At 37.4% G+C, this 22,415-nt stretch overlaps 1 long non-coding RNA gene and 1 pseudogene across 1 annotated transcript in view; both read right to left on the reverse strand.

Annotated features, from left to right (window-relative positions):
• Positions 1 to 4,732: 4,732 nt before the first annotated feature.
• LOC102162881 (uncharacterized) overlaps positions 4,733 to 22,415 on the reverse strand; it is a 90,157-nt gene continuing 72,474 nt past the window's right edge. Inside the window, exon 7 of the long non-coding RNA XR_014824921.1 lies at positions 4,733 to 8,735. This is a non-coding gene — a long non-coding RNA (uncharacterized LOC102162881). The remainder of the gene's footprint in view (positions 8,736 to 22,415) is intronic.
• On the reverse strand, positions 19,556 to 19,705 carry LOC146397764 (U4 spliceosomal RNA; annotated as a pseudogene).

Genomic DNA, 22,415 nt, shown 5'->3' on the forward strand with positions numbered 1-22,415 from the left:
GCTGCACCACAACAGGAACTCTGTGTTCAGCATTTATATAGCAGCTGTTACAGAGGCAGAGAGTGGCTGTTACAGAGGACCGCCAAGCTCCTTCCCCGGGGAACTGCAGTCAGCATCTCAGCATCAGGCCACCATAGCTTTGAACTTTGTGAGCAGCTATGCTTTGTCTCCATTTATTCATGCATCCATTAGCAAGACGTGTCCTAAGGTAATTGTTACTTTGCCTTATACCATTACAGCTTATGAAAGGTTTCATAGGAACACACTACTTTCAGAGAACAGGGGAAACATGCATTTCCCAGCTTGTCTTGCAGATAAGGACAGCCATATGACATAGTTCTGGTCAATAAAATGTAAGCTGAAGTAATTGGTTGGAGCTCCAAAAAAAATCTCTAAAAGACTCAGTGGGCATACACCTTCTTGCTCTTTCCCATTTTTTCCTTTCTCCTGCCTGGAACGTGGGCACAAGGGCTAGAAAGGCAACTACAGCCACCATCTTGCAACCATGAAAGAAAGGCAAGAGAATCGTAAAGACTTCAGCCCCCAACAGCCTCAAGCTGTTGAACCAATACCAGCAACCATCTATATCTGGTTTTCTCATTACATGAGGAAATAAATCACTATTTAGTTAATTACTAACATTCATGTTTACTATTAAGTGCACTTGATCAAAAAAACTGATATAGTAGTTTAAATGGGGAATAACAGAAATAATTACTATTCTGGCCATGATCTGTGATGTATCTATCTTTTTGTGAACATAGCATCTGTCTGTGTGTCTGTGTTTGTGTGATGGGTTGTACTCTCACATCTACAGTATGCTATGCTAACTCTCAGGTGATGTTATGTGCTGAATATTTGTGTTCCCTCAAAATTCAGAGTTGAAGCCCTACCTCCCAACGTGTTGGCAATCAGAAACTGGGTGGGCCTTTGGGAGGTAACTAGGGTTAGAAGGACATAGAATTGGATGTGAATCCAGGACATCCAACTACAAGTCATGAGTTCTTTCCATTTTCTTGGGCAAATTTACTTAACTCTGAATCTTGGCTTTCCCTGCTATAAAATGGGAGTATTTGATACTACCTATTAAACGCAGTGTTTATAAATCACTTAGAGTAGGGCTGGGCAAAGGGTAAATGTTCAATAAAAGCTGCTGCTATTATTAATCATGATGATGAAAATGCCCTGAATTAGATAACTGCTCCTAAACTCACTATATCTAACAATAGAAATGACATACTAAAATTTAAGAAGATAAATTATCCAAATTGAGAAATGTATTAAATTCAAAACCATTTAGATATATAAAAAAGACAGCTTCTAGAGATAAGATCTCAACCACACTTTCCATGTTGCCTTTGTGATGAAAACAAGTGACCCATGTCTTCAGCTTATTGGCATAAAGGGTGCTCTTCTGAGATCTCCAAATATATTTATTTGAGGAGTTTTCAAAAGTAATATCACATCTGAGCTAGAAGAGCTGATTAAAAAATTGAACTGTAGCCCTATGTTTAAGGGTGCTAAGATTTCTAATTTCATAGAACAACAAAAAAAAACCTGCAGAATAAATTAATGTATCATAAATTATGGCCTTCCTGCCACTTATAAAAGCACAGTTGTTGTCTACAGATGTGATAAATTCATTTGAGTAATAATAAAATAAAAAAATAATAAAAATTTAAAAAAGCACAGTTGTTGTTACCAAAACACAGAGGCCCTGGTTGGTAGAAACAAAAATTGCTTTGCATGTAACTCTTCCCTTTCCTATGGCTCCAAGAGAGATGAGGATTGTCTTTATTAAACCGGTTCTCATATTTCCAATTATGACAGTAAATTGGTTGAATAACAGTATCCCTAACTTTGAAGTCAACCTTTATCTTTGCTTCTAAAGGGTGTGTTTGTTTTTTCATCCTAACCCAGAACAACACATGCTTGTCTTGAGTTTTACCCTCTGCAGATCACTCACTTTCTTTTTAAATGTGTAGATTAAAGAAAGGAGAAGAACTTACTATTGAGAATATCTTTGGGTTAAACTTTGAGTTTCCTAATTTGGAAATTTATTTTAGTGTTGGATTATTTTGTAATCACTTATCAAATGATGGCTAAAACTGTAGGCTCAAAGAGGAATATCTGAATCTTCCAGGGTTTTTGAAACAGGAGGAAAGAGGGAAGGGCACAACCCTTAAAAAATGACATAGACATTGAGAATACAACAAAAACTGATTAGAATGAATTAGGTCCAAAATGGCAGAAGATTTTACTTGCAATAGATCTTGAGTCTCATTATACACTCACTATAATACATTAGTAGCTAAATGACACACAGGTGACATGACAGTTATGAGGCCAACCATAACAGGCAAATATTTGCGTGATGGCCCAGTTCTTAGAAATCCCTGCCCCTTCCCACTGAAATAGTTGGAATAATCCTCCCACTCATTAGCCTATGAAAATATGTAGTCTATAAAAACTAGCCACCACATATTTCAAGGCACTCTCAAGCCTTTTAAGATTGACTGCATTCTATCTATGGAATGTGTATCTTTCAGGCTGCTCTTACCTACTGAGATAGCCTACATTCTGTCTATCTCTCTCAATAAATCTACTTCTTACCTATAATGTTTCCTCTCACTGAATTCCTTCTGTACTGAGACATAAAGAGCCTGAAATTCAGTTAAGTCCTGCGACCAGGTGTGTGATTTTAATTAAAAGACAGTTTTACCATATGATATCACTTATAACTGGAATCTAATATCCAGCACAAATGAACATCTCCTCAGAAAAGAAAATCATGGACTTGGAGAAGAGACTTGTGGTTGCCTGATGGGAGGGGGAGGGAGTGGGTGGGATCGGGAGCTTGGGCTTATCAGACACAACCTAGAATAGATTTACAAGGAGATCCTGCTGAATAGCATTGAGAACTATGTCTAGATACTCATGTCGCAACAGAAGAAAGGGTGGGGGAAAAAACTGTAACTGCAATGTATACATGTAAGGATAACCTGACCCCCTTGCTGTACAGTGGGAAAATAAAAAAAAAATAAAAAAATAAAAGAAAGGGAGAGCCTACAACAGGCACATGAAAAGATGCGCAACACCATTAAAAATTAGAGAAATCAAAAAAAAAAAAAAAAAAAAAGACAGTAGGTTCAAGTCCCAATCTGAGTTTTGTGATTTCATTTTTGGAGGACTTCTTTGCAAATAAATTGAGTCAAAATTTTATTTATTTTTTTTAGACAAAGTATGTGGCTTTATGCCAATTTATTTTATTTTTTGTTTGTTTTATTATTTTAATTTTTTTCCACTGTACAGCATGGGGACCAAGTTACTCTTACATGTATACTTTTTTTTTCCCCACCCTTTGTTCCATTGCAATATAAGTATCTAGACATAGTTCTTGATGCTACTCAGTAGGATCTCCTTGTAAATCCATTCCAAGTTGTATCCAATAACCCCAAGCTTCCAATCCCTCCCACTCCCTCCCTCTCCCCCCGGGCAGCCACAAGTCTATTCTCCAAGCCCATGATTTTCTTTTCTGTGGAAAGGTTCATTTGTGCTGGATATTAGATTCCAGTTATGATATCATATGGTATTTGTCTTTGTCTTTCTGACTAATTTCACTCAGTATGAGAGTCTCTAGTTCCATCCATGTTGCTGCAAATGTCATTATGTCGTTCTTTTTATGGCTGAGTACTATTCCATTAAATAAATGTGTAGGAATGAGACCTAGCATATCTATGTGGAAAGAAATGATCATGCTTGGTATAACTTTGAAATGGCTCTTAATTGTGTTCTCTGTATTGACTCGTGGGAACACAGGGAATGTTTTTCACTCTTCCTTTTGCTCTTCATGGCTATATCTGGTCTGCTTTTTCTAGTAAGCTATGAAATATTAAATAGCATCCTTTTCTGTCTAAACCAACAAAATAGTTGTCACTTTCAATTGAAAATTTATCAACAGAAGTGTCAATTACCTTAATAGAAGGAAGGATATTCACAGGTGTTTCATTAATAATAGTAATCCACTGGATTCTGCTCTACAAACCAACTCAATTCACCAGGCAATCTCATCTCAGGTTGTAACAGGACCACTACATAATTTGTGGGGCTCAGTCAGAATGTAAATGATGGACAAGCCCCTTTGTTCAAAAATTATTAAGAATATCATGATGGTGATAGAGGAGCATTAAACTAGCATGAGGAAATTTCTTAGCTCAGGGCCCTAAGCATCTTCACAATTCACACACCCATGAAGCCAACACTGGATTGCATATATCCTGTCAAAATTATTTGCATTATGCTATTACATAGACAATGTGAATGTGTACTTACTATACAAGGAAGCTAAGGTGCTGTCCTTTGACTTTGACAGCTTTTTGCCAGAGGACATGGATATTAAATTATGTCCAATACCAAATTACCCAGAAAATTTAAAGCATAAACCCAAATGCAGAGGTCAGATACCACTAAGCCTCACAATCTCTCTCTGCATGCATTGGTATTTACTAAGAACTCTCAAATATCAATCCTCTTTGCCACGTCCCTCTACATCCCCATCCATGAATTTGCATCCAGATGCAAATAAGCCTTTATGTAGTATCCATGTGCAAATAGTCTTAATCAGGCCAAAGCTATAGGAAAATTCCACATATAGATGATACTTGTTATTCTCTCTTCAGTGAAAGAATATACAGTCTTCTTGGATTTGAACACAAGGGGGGAAAGGTCTTGGTTTTTTTAATTTGTTTTGTTTATTCTCTGCTTTTTGTTTTTTATAACTAAAGACCATACAGAATTGTGCAGCAATGAGGCAATCCAGGTGAAGGTCTGAACAAGTGATTGGGCTACAAGAGTGAGTCTAGAAAGTAATTCCATATGAAGCTAAAGGAATGTATAATGTCGAATTTTAAAAAGAAGAAAAGACTGGAGTTCCCATCGTGGCTCAGCTGTTAATGAACCCAACTAGCATCCATGAGGATGCAGGTTCAATCCTTGACCTTGCTCAGTGGGTTAAGGATCTGGCATTGCTGTGAGCTATGGTGCAGTTCACAGATGCGGCTTGGATCCTGCATTGCTACGGCAGTGGCATAGGCTGAGGGCCATAGCTCGAATTCGACCCCTAGCCTGGGAACTTCATATGCCATGGTGCGCCCCCCCCAAAAAAAAAAAGACAAAAAAAATTTAAAAAGTTAAAAAATAAAAGATGATTAACCTGAATTATAAAAATAAAAATGCAAATTAAAATTTCATTAAGGTACCATGTCTAACCTACTAGACTGGCATATATCCAAGAGTTTGAGAGCAGATTCTGATGGTGAGATTGTGGGGAAACCAGTACTTTCATGCATTTGTAGTGGAAGAGTCATGTAGTACAACACCTATGGAGGGCTATTTGAGTGTAGCTATCAAAGTTACAAATTTACAAAAGGTATACACTCTTTCAACTAGTAAACCCACTTCTACGACTTTCTTCTCAGACATTTACGTACATTAGAAATGACATGTGCACAAGGATATTTATTACAACATAGTTGTAATAGCAAAAGATAATAAACCCATACAGCTATCATTAGGAAACTAGTTAAATGAGTTAAACTACACTAATGAAATGGGATGTCCACCAGCTGAATAGAAGAATAAAGGTGCATTCATTCTATCAATAGAAAAGACAGGTTTCTAGGTACTGAGAGTGTATACAATGTGCTCCTCAATTGTACTAATAAGGGGGAGGGAGACAAGATATTTGTATTTGACTATGTCTGCAGGGAAATTTTATGGAAGAACATCTAGAAAAGCTAATAAAAAGTAATAAAAATAATTACCTATGGATAAAGGGAAGGGTGGGAATTGGGCAAATGGAAAATAGGAATGAGAGTGAGAAGCTTTACTGCAGGTACGTTTGTAGCATTTGGATTTTAAGGCATTTGAATATATGCCTATTTTAAAAATTAGAATTTTAAATAAATGAATGCATGACCAAAAAAAGAAACAGATTAACATGTAGTAAGTTAATAAGATTTGATATGTTCTTTGTACACAGAAGAAACTGAAGGCAAGGGAAGTGAGACAAAGGGATAAATTCGGAGTTAGGATTAAACTATACATACTACTATACATGAAATGGATAACCAACAAGGACCTACTGTACACCACAGGGAACTATATTCAATATATTGTAATAACCCGCATGGGAAAATAATCTAAAAAATAATATTATATATATAATAGTTCGCTGTATATCTGAAACTAACTCAAAACTGTATATCATCTATATGCCAATAAAAATTTAAAAAAAAAAAAAAAGACAAACCCAAATCCAAAGACAGTGGCAGAGCCTGCACTGGAACCCCAGAGAATCAGAGGACTCTGCTGCAATGAGACATAGTAACACTTTTGTATCTGAGTCATCAGAGGTAGCAAGGTGGCCAGGGCCACAAATCTACTAATTTGATATTTCTTAGCAATGAATATTTCTCATCTCTGAAGCTCTTAACATTGGAGTGAATTTTATGTTTTTATAAACAATGTTTGACTTCTAATTGAAACTGCCAAGCCATGTGTCATCCACATTTTTAATAAGACATAAAATTGCTAAAGACATGGAATATGTCACAAAAAGTCTCAGGGAAAAATTAGAAAACAAAGCAAGAAACTGAGTACTGGGGAGCTGGGGTATCAAAGTCAATTTAGAAGCAATAAAAGTGCTTGTGTCAAGACTTGGAGAAGGTTCTGCTTCATTAACTATACTGCCTGGCGGGGAGTAAAAAAGGCCCCAAATAGCAGGACTTTTGTACTTGGTCGTGATCCTCACAGACATGCCACACTTGGCACACTCCTCTCATCCCTCCTTCTACCACCTTAATTCATTTCTGATATTATTCATGAAAGCATCTCTTTCTTCTGCTAAATAAGGAGGTCAGAGGTGATGTCTCCTTCATTTTCATGTACCCCATGCCCAGCACAGTACCTTGAGCATACTAAGCTCCTAGATTTTTAGAACACTGGAAACAGAAAGGGCTTTCAAAAATATCTACTCCAACTTTTTGGCACTTGTTTAAAAGCAACAAACCCATATTCAGATGAATAGCTATATAAAATACTCAATATATAAAACAGATTTTTTTAATAAGAGAAAGAGAGATGCTTTAGCTGAAGAGGAAGCCAAGGAGGAGAGAGCAGACAAAGGTCAACTCATAGAAGTCTCTTTCCCATTCCTCTTGCACCTCAGGGATCACAGTTCAGAAACTACTGATGCAGTGCAATCCTTTCATTTTCTAAATAGAGACATTCCTTTAAAGTTTTGTACAATGAACAGACGTAGCCAAGGTGGGGCTGGTGTGTGGCCTATGGGAATATGGGTTCTATCTAGCTGAATTGGGTGGGGACCTGGAGAGAGCAGAATCTATGCAGGCTCTGGAAACACACAGCCTCTTCTTTCCTAGGGTCCATGTTTGGAGGAGATGCTCTTTAGGGACAGAAAACAACATCTGTTCTACCAGGTTCTGCTCAGTCTTTCTGAAACAAATTAAGAGCTTCCCCCTGCCAGGAGAAATGGGTTGGGGTAGGGAGAGCATTGAGGTAGTGGGCATCTAGCCTAGTTCATCAAGGGCCATTCATGCCAGATCAGTTGGCAGGTAGCCTAAGGGATGAAAGACCTGTTTAAGGTTGTTTGAGTTTGATGGGATCCATGGACCATGTGGAAGGTTAATCCTTCAGTGTATTGTGTATAACTAACACACCTAGCAACATTTGGAAGTGGGTGAGAGATTAACAACAAATAAATGAGATCATTGCAAAGAGGGACAGGTGCTCTGAAGAAAACAGAAGAATGGTGTTTTAGACAGAATGAGGACAGTTTTGTTGCAATAACAAACAACTCCCGAAATCTCAGTGTCACAAAGCAACAAAGTTAGTTTTTTCTTCATACCCTACACCAGGGGACTCTGATTCTTGTGGTGCTAACACCTGGTTCACACCAAGGCAGATGAGACTCCACCATCACATCGTTTTTACATATGTCCTATCGCCCAGAGCTTGTTCCAGAGGCCTGCTTGACTTCAAGAACATCAGGAAAATATCATCTTTCTGTGTGTCTCAAAGGAGAGGAGAAACTTGGAAGGGTCCACAGATGGCAGGCAAGAGGGAACCGCAGGCTGATTAGGGTGATCCAGCAAAGGCTTTGTAAGGAGACATTTGAACTGGGATCTAAATGAGGAGCATAAGCCCACCAAGTGAAAGCAATATGAAAGGCATTTCAGGCAGAGGGAAAGGCAAATATAAAAGGTCTTAAGGTCACAGCAAGTGTACAAGGAAATAAATGAAAGCCAGTGTGACCAGATCACCTTGAGTGAGGAGAGCATGACAGGTGATGTGGTCAGTGAAGCATTAAGGATCATGACAAAGGATTTAGGTTTTACCCAAAGTGTGCCCCAAATTCCAATTAACTAATGGTTCTTCTTTTCAACAAAAGCAAAAAGTCATTTATATTACCCTAAAAACAAAAATTCATATTTTGCTTTAGTTTTCTGTTTCTCAGATTAAACTAAGCCTTTACCTTTTTCATATTCACCTCAGGTTCACCTTTTTCTAAGCATATGAAATACCACAAAACATCGTGACAGGACTCACAGTGTTTCCTGGAACTTTTTACCTCAGTTCTGCATTTTCTCAGCCTCGCTTCAGTCTTGATCAGTAACCAGATCTGTGCTCTTAGCTGCTGACAGAACACACATTCTCTGAAAAGGCAAAAAGCAAGGAAGTTAGCATTCTGAGAAAAAAAAAAAAAGAATGAACTTTATTTTCTTAGCAGAGAAATATCTCTTCTCTATTAGAACCTAGTATTTTTAGAACTGCACAAAATATAGAAAACATTTTACTCCCCACGGAAATTATCTACAGGATTAATGTTCTGGAGTTTATTGAGTTTCCAGAGTCACATTCCAAAGAAAGAGATCTTGAGACCTTTATCTTTTACGCCACTTATTTTTAAAGACAACCTCTTCAAGTCCAAAAGATGTTTTCTGCTCGCCAACAAGGATAAACATTTAATAAAACCAGGCAAATCTCTGGACTCAGGTTTCATATCTACAAAGCAGGCATAATCAGTAATAAGACAAATCCAAACATTAAGATGACAGAGCTGTGCTACGAAGCCAACCCTCCTTCCCATGTTGGCTGCCCCATGAAGGCACCAGGTATTTTCTCAGGGGTCCAGCAGAGAAGTGAATTCGGCCCTATGGCCATATAACAGGAGGTTTTCTAGGTTGTTTTGTGAAGGCCACTAAGGAGAATAACCAGGGATATTGTGCAAAATTTATCTGAGCAAGTCACTGATTGGAAGACCCTGCTAAATAGAAAGGTTTTTGTTCAGGCAACTCTGTACGGTGTCCCTAACATTTGCCCTGGAGTAGAATGTAATCATTCAACACGCAAACTTCAGAGTCAGGTAATCTGCTATCCAATCACATCTCAGACACCTACCAGCTGTTATTCAACCTCCCTAAATTTCATTTTCTCTTGTTTGAAAATGAGATAATAGGGTTTGTTTCATCAGATTATTGTAATGATTATGACATTTCATGTTCATCTGCCACATAATACATGATCCATGTTAAGTTTCAGTAAGCATTAACCTTCTCCATCATCATCAGCCTTGAGCAGTAAAGAGTCACTATGTTAAAATGTCTCACATGCTTTGGTGATGTCCATTATTCAATCTCTAGCTAGCAGGCTCGAACATTTACAAATCATCCCAAAGAGCAGATTCAATCTTAGGGAAGAAAGGCTGAAACTTCCTACAAATTCTCAGTCTTCACTACGAGGAATTTCTTCCTCTGATATGCTTTTCAGAATTTGCCCCTCTCCGTTTTTTTATCCGCCTTTTGCATTTTCCTTTCCTAAGATGAAGAATTTCTTTCATGCCACCACCCTTTAAATCTGATATTTGCTTTTGGACAACTCTCAGCCCTCTTTTCTACTAATTCTATCATTATATAATGCATGGGAACTGAAGGCAGGTTTTAAGATCAAGATAATTCTATCTCACAGTGTTACGAAAATTAAATAATGTATTATGAAAGTATGTGTAAAGAGTAAGGTTCTATTCAAATGTTAGTCATTATTATATTTACTATTTCCTTATATTCCTCCAATATTATAAAACCTTGTTACCCAAAATGTAAAAAATAACTGGCTCAACCAGTTTGACTAGTTTTAAGTGAGGTCATTTGTGGGTTGTACTCCTTTCTCCTGTTTCCAGCACCACGAGAACTGTCTTTGGAACAGGTTGCAGGAACCAGAAGATGAGCAACCAGCTATAAATGACAGCTAAAGAGGAGAAGTTCATAATTTACTTCCAGTAATCTCTTCCCAATCACACTAAGTCCATAAAAATGCATACAATAGACAGATACCAATATGGGTCCTCTGGTTCAGTAGAGAATACCTTCATGATTAGGAGCTTGCTCAGCTAAAATCATTCTAAAGGCAATTTGGTCCCCCAAAATATCTGACTTTGCCTGGATTGCTCATATAACTATTTTTTTATCAGAAAATATTTTTCTTTGTAAAACCCACAATAACTAGGAATTCATCAACACTCTCTACCCGATATAATGTTAGACACCCAATGTATGGCATAAAGAGAAAAGGATTGGTGTACAAGTTATCTGAGCTTGTCTTACTGTTTCCTCGTTTTCCTTCTACTATTGAAAACACGCTGTTTTAGGCTCTTATTGTATTAAGGTGGGTTAATGTAAAAGCCTCCTAACCAAATCCCATGGCTATTTGTAAAATGCTGTGCACACAGCACACAGTCTCTACATGTTAATTCCTTCCCTCACACAACTCCATCCAACTCCCACATCCATTCACTAAAACACTACATTACTATATCAGTTCATTCTTCTTGCTTCCAAAAAAGCCAAAATACCAAAAGTAGACCAGAAGTTATCAAATTTGGATTAAATTTAAACATCAAAATTGTAAAAAGTAGAAAAGCATGTCAGCTCTTTGGAAGAAATAATGTTTGATGTTTTGATTAATTTGAAAAAGCTATACAGGGAAAAAACAGTAATATAAGAACTTCCTATTTATAATTTAAAAAAAACTTAAATATAAAATAGACACCAATATTATCAACACATATTATTTGCAGAGGGTTCCTAGATGCAGTATATAAAAAGTTCATTCAAAATAGTGAGAAAATCCATCAACCTTCAAATAGATGAGTTGCCAAAGATAAGTCACATAATTCAAACAAGAATAAACAGAATATGCAAATAAATAAATGGAGAAAATGCTTGCTATAGCTATTAATAAAAATAAAGACAAATTAAACAATGAAGCTGATAGAAAATTGATGGAGAGCAGAGTTTGCAGTCAGATTCCACCTCAGGTCCTAGCTTGACCACCAGCTGTAAGACCCTTGGAAAGTATTTATACCTTTCATCCTATGATCATAATCATTTCACATGTTTGTAGGACTAAATAAAATAATCTTGACAAAGCAGCTAGTAAAATACCTAACACAAAGTAAGTGCTTCATAAATGGTTGTCAATATGATGATCATTGCTATGATAGTTATTACCATGTAACAGCTTAGAAGTTAATGCTTAATAAAAATGTTCTCATTCAGTATTGCCAAGGTGGTGGTCAAACTAGTGTACCCATTCACTAATAGCCTTTTTGTTTTTTGTTTTTTGTTTTTTTGGCCATGCCCATGGCATGTGGGTCAGGGATCAAACCTGTACCACAGCATCGTCCCAAGACACAGCAATGACAATGCGGGATCTTTAGCCACTAGGTCACCAGGGAATTCTAATAATATCTTTTTAAATTGGTCAATTTTTGCAAAATTCATGTATTAAAATACTCGTAGACATTTTAAGAATATACCTAAGGTAATACAATAAAGCAAAGGTCTTGAGTTAGATTTCAGAGCACTTTTCATAAAGTTAAAGCAATAGCATAAATATTTGGCAATTCAAAAATGTGTGTTAGAGTTCACATCATGGCTCAGCAGAAGAATCTGACTGGCATCCAAAAGGATGCAGGCTCAGTGGGGATCTGAGCATTGCCATGAGCTGTGGTGTAGGTCACAGATGCAGCTCGGATCTCACGTTGCTATGGCTGTGGCATAGGCCAGTGGTTACAGCTCTTATTCAACCCCTAGCCTGGGAACAACCATGTGCCATGGGTGCAGCCCTTACAAAAAAGACAAAAAAAAAAATATTTATTCAACTCAGACACCGGTGAAAGATTATGCAGCCATTAATGACATGGTTGAAAAAATACAGAATGGGATAAAAGTAGATGATTGCGTGGGTGTGGTATGAGTTCAACTATGTAAAGATGTCTTTAGATAGTAAAAGAATGGGAAAGAGCATAAAAACCTGAACCCACTTGCTAGCAGGATTTCTTAGGTCAGGTTCCCCTAAAGCAGATCCTGAAACAAGGATTTGTTTGCAAATCATTTATTGAAGTGTTTCAAGAAGACATTGGGAGAGGATCTGTGGAAGCAGCTAAGGGTAGGGCAAAAACCAAGCATGATGGGACTTTCAGGTAAAGTCTCTCGTGGAGTGATTTCAGCCTGATCCTGCAGGGGACTTCTGAAGTGCAAACTGCACTTCACAGTTTTTCCTACTCAGAGCAAGTTTGCTTAGCTTTCATATTGTGGTAATAGTCAGCAATTAGCTAGCTAACAGCTACCTAGTGAGGTGAAAGGCTGAAGGAGAACTCCCAAGCATTCCATTCCAGGCTCTCTGTGCCTGTGGCAGAGTGGCTCCCACAGCCCCAAAGCAGTCCTCTGAAGAGAGTGGTAGGTGATATTTAACACACACACACACACACACACACACACACCTATGTGGAGGTGATGGATATGTTAGTTTGATTGTGGTGATATTTTTACAATGTATACATATACGACAAAACATTAAGTTGTATACCTTAAATTTTATATGTCAAAACTATTAAAGGAAAAAGAAGAGAAAGTTCACAAAAGCTAGGGAAGGGTGCTCACCAGTATTGAAAGATTCCAAAGGGGATCTGAGTGGGCAGAACATTAATCCACATGGTAAATTTTTCCCTTTTCAACTGCATTTCAATCATATATCTAAATTGTACCTAAATACAAAAAGAAAATACTTTAGCTGCACCCCATTGCTACAGGCCAAAATCCAAATGTGTATGGAATAATCGAGTTTCAATATATTACCTTAATTTTCTGGGTATGCAGTTTCCAACATGAGTGGCCCCTTATTAGACTCTACCACTCTACCCATCTGCCCCTAGAGATCCCTACACACACAATTCCTTGCTAGCCCCTCCTCAAAATCTGCCATTGGACCAGTACTGCCCAGCCTTGAGGGGGTCTACCCAGCAACCATATCCTCTCTCCTTTTCTTCCCTTGGAGCTCAGAGGAAGTAAAGATTTATAGATGTTTAAAGTCTCAAAGGATATGGAATGTGAGGACCCTGGACTTGACCTGGATTCTGCAATCATGTTCAAATTTCAATATTTGAATGTCTTAGACTAATTTAGCATTCAGGGTTATAAGTGATATCCCAACCATTCCTACAGATAAAATAAAATTCAGAAAGCAGCCTGGGAACCCAAAATGTAGTTTAGAATGTCACTTCTATGAGAAATTGTTAAATTTAAAGCAATTCATTTAAGAAATGCCATAGTCATGCATGCATGTATAGAAAGATATATATATAGGTGACTTTGTAAAGTTATTTTATCTCCTATTTAAACACCCTCAAAAATATATGAATATTATTTGACGCTATATAATTCAAAACACAAAAAAGAACTTAGTATAAAATGATATTCTTTATAAGAAACGAAGGAAAGAGGAAGGAACAAGGAAGGAAGGGAGAAAAGAGGGAGGGAGAGAAAAAAAAATTTGGAAAAATCCTGAAAGAATTAGTATAAAATATGTTTATTCATTCAATTAAATACTATATAGTCATTAATGTTGCTTAGAGAACTTTAATAGTATTGGGAAATGCTTATACAATAATATATGGAAAGCAGTTCCCATTGTGGCTCAGTGGGTTATGAATCTGACTAGTATCCATGAGGATGCAGATTTGATCCCTGGCCTTACTCATTGGGTTAAGGATCCAGTACCGCCACAATTTGTGTCATAAGGAGTAGACAAGACTCAGATCTAGCTTTCCTGTGGCTATGGTATAGGCCAGCAGCTGCATCTCTGATTCAACCCCTTGCCTAGGAATGTCCATATGCCACAGGTGCAGCCATGAAAAAAAAGCCCAAAAATAATAACAATAATAATAACAATAATGTATAGAAAAATATATAAAATCTAATGGAATACATTATCACTACATTTAATTAAAATAATAAATATAAATTGAAACCCACCTATACTTTCTGAAACACTTCTCTGAATCTATCTGTGGTGTTTGAACACACCCTGTCTTTCCATTTCAACCACTTGATCATCAATCCTACTTCTTAGAACATATCTCAGTGCCATATCCATTCATTCAAAATCCAAATACATATGTATAATAAACAGTTGGTTGTTACATACCAAGCATGGTCCTGGGAGCTGGGGACACAATAATGAGTAAGATTTGGTGCCTAACCATCATGGAATTCACATCAGGCAGAGGGATGGACACAGCAACAGAGCAACACGGTAAATACAGTGGGACAATGTATGATGGAGGGTTGGCTCTGAAACACATTTGGTTACTCTCCACGGTGCCTTGCTTAAGTAGCTATCCTGAAAATAGTTATTGACCACTTAATTGATTTAAATTTAAATATACTAAATAAACATAGCCATTTAACTGAATAAATGATCTAGTTAGAATCTTCAGAATATCTGGTCATGTCAATCAACTTAATGGATAGCAAGCGATTTCACTTCTAGTAACAAAACATGGGAAAACAGCTGGCAAGGAAAACATCAGTGTCTTAGACAGGAGGGAAAGGGGCAGGACACAAGCACAAGATAATGAAGGGTGCTCAGCTACGGGAATACAATAAGGAATGCCTGGAACCAGCTGAAATTATGGTGGCTCAGAATGATCATTACCATAAAGTCAGAACCTTTAGCTCATTATACCTTCACTGTAATATTAAAAAATCACTCCCTCTCATGCAATGACAGTTCTGAGGCTTTGGCATAAAAGGCCAAAAAGTAGGCAGTGACCCAATTCCTAGAAAATCCTTACCCTTCCTCGAAATAGCAAGAATTTTCCCCAACTTGTTAGCCTATGAAATTACTTAACCCATGGAGTTCCCATTGTGGTTCAGTGGGTTAAGAACCCAACCAGTTTCCAAAAGGATGCGGGTTTAATCCCCAGCCTTGCTCAGTGGGTTAAGGATCCAGTGTTGACAAAAGCTACAGTGTAGATTGCAGATGTGGCTTGGTTCCCACATTGCTATGGCTGTCACTGCTGCTGTGGCTGCAGCTCTGGTTCATCCCCCAGCCTAGGAACTTCTTTATGCTGCAGTTATGGTAGAAAGAAAGAAAGAAAGAAAGAAAGAAAGAAAGAAAGAAAGAAAGAAAGAAAGAAAGAAAGAGAGAGAGAGAGAGAGAGAGAGAGAGGGAGGGAGGGAGGGAGGGAGGAAGGGAGGAAGGAAGGGAAAGAAAGAAGGGAGGGAGGGAGGGAGGGAAGAAAGAAAGAGAAAGAAGGAAGGGAAGAAAAGAAAAGAGAAAAGAAAAAGAAAAAAGAAATGAAAAAGAAATGACTTAACCCATAAAAATGTAAAACTCCATGCCCTGGGGCCACTCTCACTTTTTAAGACAGTCAACTTCCTGCCCATGGAGTGTGTATGTGTCTATCTAAATAAACTCACCTTCGCCTTTCTTTGACTCACTCTTAAATTCTTTCCTGTATGAAGCCAATAACCCTCAACGGACAGTTCACCCTTAGGACTCCTAAAGGTCCCAGAACATGACATTTCCCTCTTCCGCAACATGTTGAGGGACAGGAATATTATTTTCAATTTATACTTTTCTCTATGTTCAAAGAAAAGTTTCCCGAAAGGTCATGTGTATAAAACTCAACTGAATTTATTGGAAATGGAAATCCATTGGCTGTTAACAGTCCACCAAAAAAAATGCAGATCCAGTAGGTCTAGGGTGAGCACTAGAAATAAGCACCTGAAGCTATTCAGATGCAGTAAAACAAAGATTATACCTTATATGATTTTAAATAATGTAATAAACATATTTTGTGCAAATAATATTCTACCACAGTGACACCTTTAAATAATAATAGCACCCTAATTAAGGAAAACACTTTTACAAAAATACTCAAAGCAGAAAAAAATTAAATATATTTTCTGTTTAAGAAATATCATTGCTGATGGTTCAAGTAGTTCTCTTTAAGCTTCATCTCCGAAGGAGAGAGTACTCTTTTGAATTTAACCTCATTATATGGGTCAAAAAAATTAAGATGTCAAGCTTAATATATCAGCTGATGTGGATCCATTAATCATGCATTTCTTTAACCCCTGTTTGAAGCTAGTTATTATATCAACCTCTAGCTACTCCTGGAAATAAAAATTTTTATCATTCAAAAAAATGTCATTGTGGTATATATAGGCTCCAATAGTAATTAAAGAAAATTATATATAACACTTCCATTTGTCAACTTTACAAATTCTTTTTACTCTGTCACTGTTTACACTGTTACAATGTTACTCTCTCACTGAAGTGAAAGTCAATATTGTGAAATTGGATTTTTATCATCTGAGGTATAACTCTAGGCTAACCTGAACTTTATCTTTGGAAGTAGCACTAATCAAATTTCCTTTCAGACTTTCACGTTGGTGACAGGCACACCTACTCTTTTACTGACTAAGGAGCCAGAATTCTGAAAGAAAAAGTTATGGGAAAATGAAGTTTGTGATTAACTTTTGGCAACATGCTATCTTCCTTCTAATTGCCTCTAATCCACAAATTAAGATTTGCTTTTAAAAGTTGCAGCACTTTTTTTTTTTAGCAACATGGATGGACCTAGAAACTATCATGCTAAGTGAAGTCAGCCATACAATGAGACACCAACATCAAATGCTTTCACTGACATGTGGAATCTGAAAAAAGGACAGACTGAACTTCTTTGTAGAACAGATGCCGACTCACAGACATTGTGAAACTTATGGTCTCCAGAGGAGACAGTTTGGGGGGTGGGGGAATGTGCTTGGGCTGTGGGGTGGGAATCCTGTGAAATCAGATTGTTATGATCATTACACAACTACAGAAGTGATAAATTCATTTGAATAATAAAAAAAGATAAAAAATTTTTAAAAAATTTTAATTAAAAAAAAAAGTTGCAGCACTTTTGAAAATCTGCCTCTATAAAGAGAAGGAAAAATACTTAAGTTAAAAGAAAATTTTCAGGAGTTCCAGTAGTGGTGCATTGGAAACTAATCCAACTAGGAACCATGAGGTTGCAGATTCAATCCCTGGCCTCTCTCAGTGGGTAAAGGATCTGATGTTGCCGTGAACTGTGGTGTAGGTCGCAGATGCGGCTCAGATACTGCATTGCTGTGGCTGTGGTATAGGCCAGCAGCTGTAGCTCCAATTAGATTCCTAGCCTGTGAACCTCCATGTGCTGCGGGTGCAGCCCAAAGAAAGAAAAAGGGAAGAAAAAAAAGAAAGAAATTTTTCAGGTGGAATATTGGTTCCAGTATGCAAAAGTGCTGGATGTGAATTTTCCATAAAATCTCAGTTTGTTACACAGAATTTATAAATTCATGTGCTTATTTCAGTAAGTAAAACATAGAGTAAATATAATGTACTGGAGGAAAAACAGGATGAGTTCTAGTCCCAGATCCACCATCAATAAGCTCTATAACTTATCTAAATTATATAACCTCTTGAACTACAGTCCCTACATTTGCAAAATCCTGAGTGTGAAGACTAGATGGTCTCTAGTGTCCTTTCCAGCTCTATCATTCTAAAATTCAGGGAATATAATAACAGTAAAATTAATTTCATTTTCACGGAAAACTGTGTTGACACTGAAAGATGCACATGATGTATTGGGAATACTCTATTGCCATTGCCTAGCACAGTCTTTGACTCAAAGTCAGTACTCAATATTTGGTATATAAACAAATGAATGAACTTGTGAAATAGCACAAAATAAAAAATATGGCTCAGTAGTTTATTTATGCCTCTATAAAATTTAGGATGTCAAATCTTGGTCAGCCAATTAATAAACACACACTGACCTCTTGTGAAGTGAAGCTATAACAATTACAAAGTTCTAGTGAAGGAGATGGATGGCCACATGTGAATGATATGAAGTAGGTACTATATCTATATATAGGTAACCTGATTATCAACCTTAGTAAAAATGAAAGCAGAAATCAAGATTTGGGTAAAGGCTTCCTGAGGAAGGAAGTGGGTTGATATCTTGGACCAGGTAAGGTTGATGGGTTGGCAGATGAGGGGTTTGTGAAGAAAAGTTAAAAACAGAAAAGAGAAAGTCATTTCGGTGATAGAGAAAGCAGATTCACCTTAGGAACAAGGTCTGAAAACAAATGAGGCTAATTGAGGGTGGAGATGGTTGATTGGGGAATTGTAATGCATGACAGTTTATCACCATTTTCTCATCAGGAACAGGAAGAACATAAGATCTTAGATCCGCGCTGTCCAAAATGGAAGTGACTAAAATAGTGAGCACCTCAAACGTGTCTGGTCCAAACTGAGATGTGCTGTTAGTGTAAAAGACATGCCAGATTTCAAAGGCTTGGTGTAATAAAAAGAGGAATATAAAATACCCCATTATACATCTTTTACTGATTACATGTTGAAATAATATTATTTGTGGTGGGTCAATTAAACAAAATGTGTTGTGTAAATACATTCCTTTACACTTTTAAGGTGGCTACTAAAAATGTTTAATTACATATGTGACTCACATCACATTTCTACTGCACGGTGCTCTCTAGATAGATTTTTCCAGCAGCAGTCACAAGAGAAGAGAATCCAGGGGATGGGCTAAAAGGTGAAATTGTGGGTAGATATGAATCAATAAAACACAGAAGAAAAAGAATTAACAGATGAAAGAAATATGTAATTACTATATATTCACAGATAATGTATTAGAAGTTTCCAATTTGGAATGTCATTGTGATTATAAAACATAAATTAAATGAAACAAATTTATATTCACAGATAAATTAACATTAGAAGATATGGAATATAACCAGGATTATAAAATACATAAATTAAATGAAATTTAAAACTCTGAACCTTCTGCCTGATATAGAAGTTGTACTCGATAACGTATTTCTTTTCAGTTTTTACAACTCCTTCTGAACATGAGTGCACTCAGTAACACCGCATGCCTGCTGATCCCAAGCCTAGCGATCATTTGACAGCTTCATAAAGGATTTCATACCAGGTCATTTTAGCGGCCTCAAAATGTAGCACAATCAGTCCATGGTACATACTAAGTGCTCAGTAAATATTTGTTGAATGGGTGGAGAATATCACACCCAAAATCATGACTACACACAGCAGGCTAGACATTGGGCTTTCTGTAATATTTGCCACTCCAGAAAGTGAAAAGTATCAATAAAATCCTTAATGTCCAAAAGAGTCCCCCAGATATTAGTAAGTTCTAAAAAACTATTATTTCAATTAGCAATAATCATGCCTGGGATAAACCTCATCGGCTATGATACTGCCACTGTTCAAAATATAAAACTGGTATTTCAGTATACACATATTTTTAAAAGAGTTTAATATTAACTGGAGCTGGTTATACTCTCTGAAAACAAACACTGTATTTCTAGCATATTCCTTTGCTTTTTTGTTAAAAAAAGAAAATGAGAGACAAATTCTACAAAGAAAGATTTTTACTATTTTGGTAAATACCATCAAGCAGTTTACCTTCTCCTACCTCAACATCTTACATATTTTGTTTACTCCATCCTATTTTAATTAATATAGCCTGGTATTGGAATGGAAATTCTGGGGAAATTCCAAAGTAGCACTGGGAAATGGTGTGATTCAGTTACTTTTTTTCCTGTTTCTGTTTTGAGCTAATACAGCATCAGGGTGAGGTGAATCTCTTGGCTAAGTGGTTTTTCAGCTGACCTCACTCTCATAGGTCCTGGAGATCCCATGATGTTGCCAATTCTGAGAGCTGCTTATTTCAACCCCTTGCCACAGATATCCTTCCTCTTCCTGGTTGGGATAATGAGAATAATACCACCAGGCATCACAAGCCAAGTATAAAAATGCTTGTTGTCTCTCTGCCCCAACTGCCCTGACTGGTCCACCCAACAGGAATTCCCACCGATGCTCTGCTTGCCATATGTCTAGCTCCTCTCCTATTTCACGATGGATGTTATGTTTCCTACCAACTGCATCTAGAAATCCACTGATCTTTCTTTCATTTTCCTTTTTCTAATCCTCTCCTTCACTACCATATGTGGACAATAAAACACTCTTGTATATTTAGCAATTCCTTCTGGCCTTTACAAAAATAATGTCCAGGGAAAATGCATCACTCCAGCTCAGTTTTCCAAGACTACAGCCTAACAATAAATATTAATAGCTTGACTTGATGCAATGTGATGGCAAAAGACTATTTTTGTTCTTGGATCATAAGACTCCCTTGGCTGGCATCTGCATGAAAGTTTTCTCAAAAGTCTTACTGCAGCCCAGATATCAACCACAGAGCCACAATCTCACAGCACCTAAATTCTCTTTCATCACTAAGATCCTGATAATCTTTTTTTTTTTTTTTTTTTTTTTTTGCCTTTTTGCCTTTTTGCTATTTCTTGGGCTGCTCCAGCGGCATATGGAGGTTCCCAGGCTAGGGGTCGAATCGGAGCTTAGCCACCGGCCTACTCCAGAGCCACAGCAACGCGGGATCCGAGCCGCGTCTGCAACCTACACCACAGCTCAGGGCAACACCTGATCATTAACCCACTGAGCAAGGGCAGGGACCGAACCCGCAACCTCATGGTTCCTAGTAGGATTCGTGAACCACTACGCCACCACGGGAACTCCTGATAATCTTTCTTTTTAATGAAGTTCCATTTTTTCTCAAAGCACAATTTCTTCTAATGTTGACTCAATTATGAATTACCTGTCAATCTGAGTAATTCACGGGGAAACTGAAAACTCCTGACATAATGATGGCCCTACATTCTGAGCTTGAAAACAAGCTTGGAAATAAAGACTTTCTTATTAATATCTTCTCCTTCTAGTTAAAAAAAATTAAGTAATGGGATGGAAAGGGTTTAAAAATCTTAACAAAAATAAAGTTTTTCCCTTCTTTTTTTTTTAAAAAAAGGTGCTTTTCACCAAAAAGTGGAATTTTTTCTTTTTTTTTTCTTTTTGTTTCATTGAAGTATATTGGGTTTACAATGTTGTGATAATTTCTGCCTTAAAAAAAAGTGATTCAGTCATGCATATACACACATCCATTCTTTTTCAAATTCTTTTCTCATATAGGTGATCACAGAATATTGGGTAGAGTTCCCTGTACTATATGACAGGTCCCCCATGGCCAGTCATTCCATATACCTCACTGTGTATATGCCAATCCCAAACCCCCAATCCATCCCTCCCCTAGTGGAAGTAATCTTAAAGGGTATTAGAAAATTTTCTTTCTCCTTTCTCCAATGTAAGTATCTCCAAGATAAAGTTTTAAGTAGAAGGCAAGAGCAGATTAGGGAGAGGCTAATTTAAAAAGAAATAAAAAAGAACATCTCTGCAAAATATCATGAACCCTGGAATATTCAGATTTTCGATGAGTAAAAATTTAAGAGTGTTCTATTGAATACAAACTCCTGCCTGCCTCGATCTTTTTTGCAGAAGTCACTGACACCATCTACTTTTGGGTTCAGTACCACCCAATGCCTGAGACAAGCCTAACAAGAACAGGTCATGTGGCAGCCCAACAGAGAAGACCTAGAGCTAGTCTTACTGCCTCAAACCTACAGACTGAATATTTGGCTCCCCTCAAAATTCATATGTTGAAGCCCTAACTCTAATTGTGAGGTATTAGTAGGTGGGGTCTTTGGGAGATAACTAGGTTTTTATGAGGTCATGAGGGTACGGTTCACAATGTGATCAAAACACTTATAAGAAAAGGAAGAGACACCAGAGCAATCTCATTCTGCCATGTGAGGATACAGAGAAAAGGCAGTCCTCTATAAGCCAGGGGGAAAATGCCCTCACAAGAACTTGACCATGTCAGTTCCCTAGCTGACTATTTGCAGTAGCCCCCAAGCACCAGCCTAGCTACTGATCCTGCACCACTTCCCGCAGAACTGGCCAATTCTACCTGATTAGATTTCTACACCTGCTTTCCTGAATTCCAATTCACTTATCTGCTAATAGGACAAGAGTTTTGCCTTATCTGATGGCCAAGACCTGATACTTTGTCCAGCTCT

This window comes from Sus scrofa, chromosome 13 (assembly GCF_054392235.1).
Source record: "Sus scrofa isolate SSC_HxYL_T2T_F1_AM1 chromosome 13, Sscrofa_HxYL_maternal_Yorkshire_Landrace_v2.0, whole genome shotgun sequence".
Lineage (NCBI taxonomy): Eukaryota > Metazoa > Chordata > Mammalia > Artiodactyla > Suidae > Sus > Sus scrofa.